Raw genomic sequence first — 6,123 nt, 5'->3', positions numbered from 1 at the left:
ACCCTCTGACAGTGCGGCACTCCCTCAGCACTGACCCTCTGACAGTGCAGCACCCCCTCAGTACTGACCCTCTGACAGTGCGGCACTCCTTCAGCACTCACCCCCTGACAGTGCAGCACTCCCTCAGCACTGACCCTCTGACAGTGAAGTACTCCATCAGTGTTACACTGGAGTTTCAGCCTGGTTTAGGCTGTGAAGTTTTGAAACAGGATTGACTCCACAATTTCCTGACTGAGTTAGCACTACACAAACCGAGCTACCTCTCATTGTTACCTACCCTCCTTGCTCATTGTTCTGCCAGGTTTGAAAGCCTCTCCCTTCCCCCCATTTATCTATCGAGCTGATTGTAGAAGCACAGGAAAGATCAAAGGAGCATGTCCTAATGGTTAAGTGCAGAGGAGAGGAGTTTGTTTTGGATTCGAGTGCATCTGCTATTGGATGTTGTTATTTACACAGGTTTTGTCCCTTGGGCAGTGCTCTGAAGCAGCCTAACAGACACTGACCTGGTCTCGAGCACTCTTTTCTGGGCTTTTTTTCCGGTGAAATTTCAGGATTTGCAATTTTGTTCGAAACTTTATCAGAGGACTGAGATTGGAGAGAGCTTTTACAGGTATGTGGCTGAATCTCTATTTTATTATGCAGAGTCAATCAGGAAATCAAGAGAATCCTGAATACAATGGTGAACCTACCAGTGGGATTGCGGATTGGAAGCTCTCCGACAGCTCAGTGACCTCTGGCTCGAATACAATCCCGGCTTCTCCTGGTTAACAGCCCCAGGATTTGGTGGGACCGTATTGGGTTGAGCCTCAGATTCCCCCCCCCCACCTCCACCGGCCAACTAGCCGACATCCAGGGAATCAAACCCACTCTGGATCCAGTTTCTAGTGACCCTTTGGGAGTGTATCCAGGTGTGGAAGGAATCATGGAGGAAAGGGTTCCCCAGGGAAAGATTGTGTAAGGACGGGATCGAGTGAAGAATCTCAAAAGGATCACCGAGAAGGAGATCGGGTTAGGACTTGATCGAGTGAGGGTGGATTGAACTGAAGGAAGGAATACAAAGGGAAGGTTTGTGTGAAACTCGATTGTGTGGGGACAGTGTTGACTATCACGGGGAAAGGTTTGAGTGAGGATAAGGGATCGGCCAAAGAAGGGTCCTCACAGGAAGGAATTGAGTGAGGAATGGAGCACAGGGGAAGTGGTTGCAAGAAGAATTGATCCCAAATGAAGGGATTAGGAGGGGAAGGGATTGATTGAGACTTGATTCAGAGGATGGGATTGTGGAGGGAGTTGATTGAGTGAAGATTTGACCAGGGGTTTTAGATTAGATTAGATTACTTAAAGTGTAGAAACAAGTCCACACCGACCCTCCGAAGAGCAACCCACCCAGACCCATTCCCCTACATTTACCCCTTCACCTAACACGACGGACAATTTAGCATGGCTAATTCACCTAACCTGCACATGTTTGGACTGTGGGTGGAAACCGGAGCACCCAGAGAAAACCCACGCAGACACGGGGAGAATGTACAAACTCCACACAGACAGTTGCCTGAGGTGGGAATTGAATCCGGGTCTCTGGCGCTGTGAGGCAGCAGTGCTAACCACTGTGCCACCGTGCCGCCCATAAACAGGATTTATTCAGGATCAGATCAGATCAGGCAGGACAGGATTGACCTTGGCTCCTCTAGTTGACCCTCATTGCTTTGAAGCCTAGCATATGAAAACTGGTCTTTTGCTTCTCTTGTTTGTGTTCCCAATGGAGAAACCATGAGCACAATATTTACTGATCACTTCTTGAACACTAGCTGCCTTGGAATTGACTGCCAGGAACTGGATTGACCACCAGGGCTCAGGACGGAGGTGGTTCTGAAGGTGATCAATGCCCCCTGGGTGACATTCCTTTATACCTTTCAGCCAACCTTTTCAAATCCTGGATGCACATTCAGATTTTGGATAGTAAGCTCATTATGAGCTATGTATAGATTATCCTGAAAATGGCAGATTAGTTTAAATCAGTGCATGTCAACAGTGATAAGTTGGTCTCTGGAGAAACTTCATTACGAAGGGTGAGATGCACCTACAGTAGCTGATGATGAAATATGGTTGCTCCTATTACTCAATCTACCCCGTGGTGGAGGGGGGGGAGGGGGGGGGTGGAATATGACATTGCACTTCTGCTTTCCCCACTTCCCCACACCCCGTCCTGCCCTCCTTCCCCAGAACCGTCTTCCTTCACCCGATATCCCCAGTTTCCTCTTCGCCAGTCCAGTGCTTGTACTGCCCTCATGTGGAGGCTTCACCCACTGCAGGAAGGGTCATTTTGTCAGCATTCTGAAGAATCAAGGTTTAAATCAATGATTTTTAGATTAGATGAGATTCCCTACAATGGGGAAACAGGCCCTTCTGCCCAATTAGTCCACACCAATCCTCCGAAGAATAACCCACCCAGAACCATTTCCCTCTGACTAATGCACCTAACATTACGAGCAATTTAGCATGGCCAATTCACCTGACCTGCACATCTTTGGACTGTGGGAGGAAACCAGTGCACCCGGAGGAAACCCACGCAGACACGGGGAGAACGGGCAAACTCCACACAGACAGTTGCCCGAGGCGGGAATTGAACCTGGGTCCCTAGCGCCGTGAGGCAGAAGTGCAAACCACTGAGCCACCGGGCTGCCCCAAAACAGTGTCCCCACAAAACAGTGATCTTGTCAATGCTTTCAGCATTTAATACCCTTCCCCCCCACTTTCCCAATGTGACATTGGTGGGACATTTAACCAGGAGAGTGAGTGCCAGGTAGCAATAGCTACCTTCCCAGCTTTGCCCCAGTTAAAGCTGAGGTGGGAAGATAATTGATGTCCACTCATCCCAAGCCACATCCTCCCCAATGCCAGCATCCAACCTTCCCCCAGTAGGGCTGATACAAGGTGGGGAGTCTGAAGAGCAAGCTGTGCCAGAATTTTCCCCTGAGGGCAGATGATGATAGGGGAGGAGGGGAGGTAGTGGGGATTTGGTCCCTCAATTTGATGCCTGCTTGAGGGTGTCGGCATCAGGGAGCAGAGGTCCCACTTCCAGTCATCTCTTTGTTCTTACTTCCCACACCCCCGCCAAGCCTCACTCCCGGCTCCCACCTGACCCTATGACAGACACCCTCCCATTCCGCACTCATTTGCCTATGGCATGGCTCCCTTGGTAACCTAGGACTGGGCTGTATGGCACATTACCCATGCTTCTCCAGTGGCACTGCTAACTGACCAATCGGAGGTGGGTAAGGGGATAAATAGGGGAGATATCTGCTCCACGGTCTTTTATCACAGGAAAACCTGCTACAATCTGCTCAAGAGCCTGAGAAGCGTTAATATCACAGTCCGTTCCAAAGGAGGTAATATGGTTGCTGATTTCATAGTTTCATAGTATTGGAAGCAGGAGTAGGCCATTTGGCCCCATCAAGCCTGCTCTGTCATTCATTAAGATCATGGCTGATCTACCCATTGTCTCAGCTCCTCCTACCTGCATTAACCCCATAAACCTTAATTCCCCTACAATGCAAAAACCCATCCAGCTGTGTCTTGAATATATGTAATGAAGCTTCCTTGGGCACAGAATTCCAAAGATCCATTACTCTCTGGGAAAAGCAGTTCCTCCTCATCTTTGTCCTAAATCTACTCCCCCTAATTTTGAGGCTATGTCCCCTAGTCCTAGTCTCACCCACCATGGAAACAACTTGCCTGCCTCTATCTTGTCTATCCCTTTCAGAACTTTATATGTTTCTATAAGATCCCCTCTCATTTTTCTAAATTCTAGAGAGTAGAGTCCCAGGCAGCCAAACCTCTCCTCACAGGGTTAACCCCCTCATCTCCAGAATCAACCTGGTGAACCTCCTCTGCACCACCTCCAAAGCCAGGATATCCTTCCTCAAGTAAGGAGACAAGAACAGCACACAATACTCCAGCTGCGGCTTCGCCAACACCTGGTACAATTGCAATAGAACCTCGCTGCTCTTAAATTCAATCCCTCTCGCAATGAGAGCCAATATTCCGTTTGCCTTCCTGATCAGCTGTTGCACCTACACATCAACTTTTAGCGATTCATGTCGCTAAGTCCCCTCTGCACAACAGCATGTGGCAATTTTTAACCATTTAAATAATACTCTGACCAATATTTTCACTTCCAAAGTGGATAACCTCACATTGATCAACTGTCAGAGAATTGAGCCCAATTGAGTAGAGACCACACAAGCCAGATTGGGTGAAATTGACAAGCTGTTTATTACAAGTGATATAGCTGGAAGAGAAATTGACCAGGCTGACATAGAACTGACAGTCTGTCCATATAGGTCAAGGATTCTCTTCCCTGAGCTGAGAATCAAGCCAGCTTTTATAGGAATACTGTACAGTGATGCTAATTAAAAATAGGGAAAATACAATGGTCTTGATAATCAAGTGATCCAGTTCTGATGGTGATAATCACAAAGCAGTTACCAGAATAATGTCCTGAACCTAGATCCAATGAAGCATCCTGGCAGCATTAACCAGTTCATAGTGGGATCAGGAGATTCCAGTTCTCTTCAAGGGTAGGTGAGAATGTCCCTTTTCCTGGCAGTAATGTGATTCCATTGTTTCCCTCCTGTGAGTGAGGTATTCTTGTGTCTCTACGTCCGACCTGTCCTTTGTGTGGCTTTGGTTTGAGACTGCCCTTAGGGCTTTGGGACAGCTGTGTTTATCGAGTCCAGGAAGCTTATTGTCAGTTTGTCTTGGGAAGTATATTCTCTGGTCTGTGAGTGACTATGGTCATGTCTGGTTTCCCTTGTCAGCCTGTTTGGATAATGCTGAGGCATTCTGGGTGTTTCTTGTTTGGTTTGGACAGGCTTGATTTTCGGTGTTCTGTGCGGCCATACTATGGGTAGGCAGGGTGGCAGATCTTTTCCCACATCAACATTGTATTCCATTGATTGGTTGGCAACCAATCGTCACTGTCTTCTCATAGAATATAGAACAGAGAACAATACAGCACAGGAACAGGCTCTTTGGCCCACGATGTTGTGCCGAACATGATGCCAAATGAAACTAATCCCTTCTCCCTGCCCTTGGTCCACATCCCCCCATTCCCTGCATATTCATGTGCTTATCTACAAGTCCCTAAATGCCCTTATTGTATCTGCCTCCACCATCAGCCCTGACAGTGCGTTCCAGAGTCCTACCACTCTCTGTGTGAAAACATGCCCCTTATGTCACCTTTGAACTTTCCCCCCTCACCTTAAATGCTTGCCCCATAGTATTACACATTTCAACTCTGAGAAACAGATTCTGACTGTCAACCCTATCCATACATCTCATCATTTTATAAATTTCTATCATGTCTTTCCTTTGCCTCTGCCGCTCAAGAGAAAGAAATTTGAGTTTTTCCAGTTTCTCCTTATAGCTCATAATCTCGATTCCAGGCAGCAACCTGGTCAACCTCTTCTGCACCCTCTCCAAAGCCTCCACGTCCTTCCTATAATGTGGCAAACATAATTGAATGCAATACTCTAAGTGTAGCCTAACCAAAGTCTTATAAAGCAGCATCATGACATCCTGAATCTTATTCTCAATTCCCCCGACCAATAAAGTTGAGTATGCCACATGGCTTCTTTACCACCCTAACTACTTTTGTGGACACTTTCAGGTGGCTATCAACTTAAACCCCAAGATTCCTATGTACTGGATACAGAACTGGCTCAAAGGTAGAAGACAGAGGGTGGTGGTGGAGGGTTGTTTTTCAGACTGGAGGCCTGTGAACCAGTGGAGTGCCACAAGGATCAGTGCTGGGTCCTCTACTTTTCATCATTTATATAAATGATTTGGATGTGTGCATAAGAGGTTTAGTTAGTAATTTTGCAGATGACACCAAAATTGGAGGTGTAGTGGACAGCGAAGAAGGTTACCTCAGATCTTAACCAGATGGGCCAATGGGCTGAGAAGTGGCAGATGGAGTTCCATTTAGATAAATGCGAGGTGCTGCATTTTGGGAAAGTAAATCTTAGCAGGACTTATACACCTAATGGTAAGGTCCTAGGGAGTGTTGCTGAACAAAGAGACCTTGGAGTGCAGGTTCATAGCTCCTTGAAAGTGGAGTCGCAG

At 47.3% G+C, this 6,123-nt stretch overlaps 1 protein-coding gene across 1 annotated transcript in view; it reads left to right on the top strand.

Moving 5' to 3' along the window:
* Window positions 1–457: 457 nt before the first annotated feature.
* The window catches only part of serpinc1 (serpin peptidase inhibitor, clade C (antithrombin), member 1), a 32,839-nt gene continuing 27,173 nt past the window's right edge, over window positions 458–6,123 (top strand). The window contains exon 1 of the mRNA XM_043700035.1: window positions 458–610. The gene's annotated coding sequence lies outside the window, so the exon portion shown is untranslated. The remainder of the gene's footprint in view (window positions 611–6,123) is intronic.

The sequence above is a fragment of the Chiloscyllium plagiosum genome, chromosome 11 (genome assembly GCF_004010195.1).
Source record: "Chiloscyllium plagiosum isolate BGI_BamShark_2017 chromosome 11, ASM401019v2, whole genome shotgun sequence".
Lineage (NCBI taxonomy): Eukaryota > Metazoa > Chordata > Chondrichthyes > Orectolobiformes > Hemiscylliidae > Chiloscyllium > Chiloscyllium plagiosum.
This window is presented reverse-complemented; position numbering and strand designations above follow the sequence as displayed.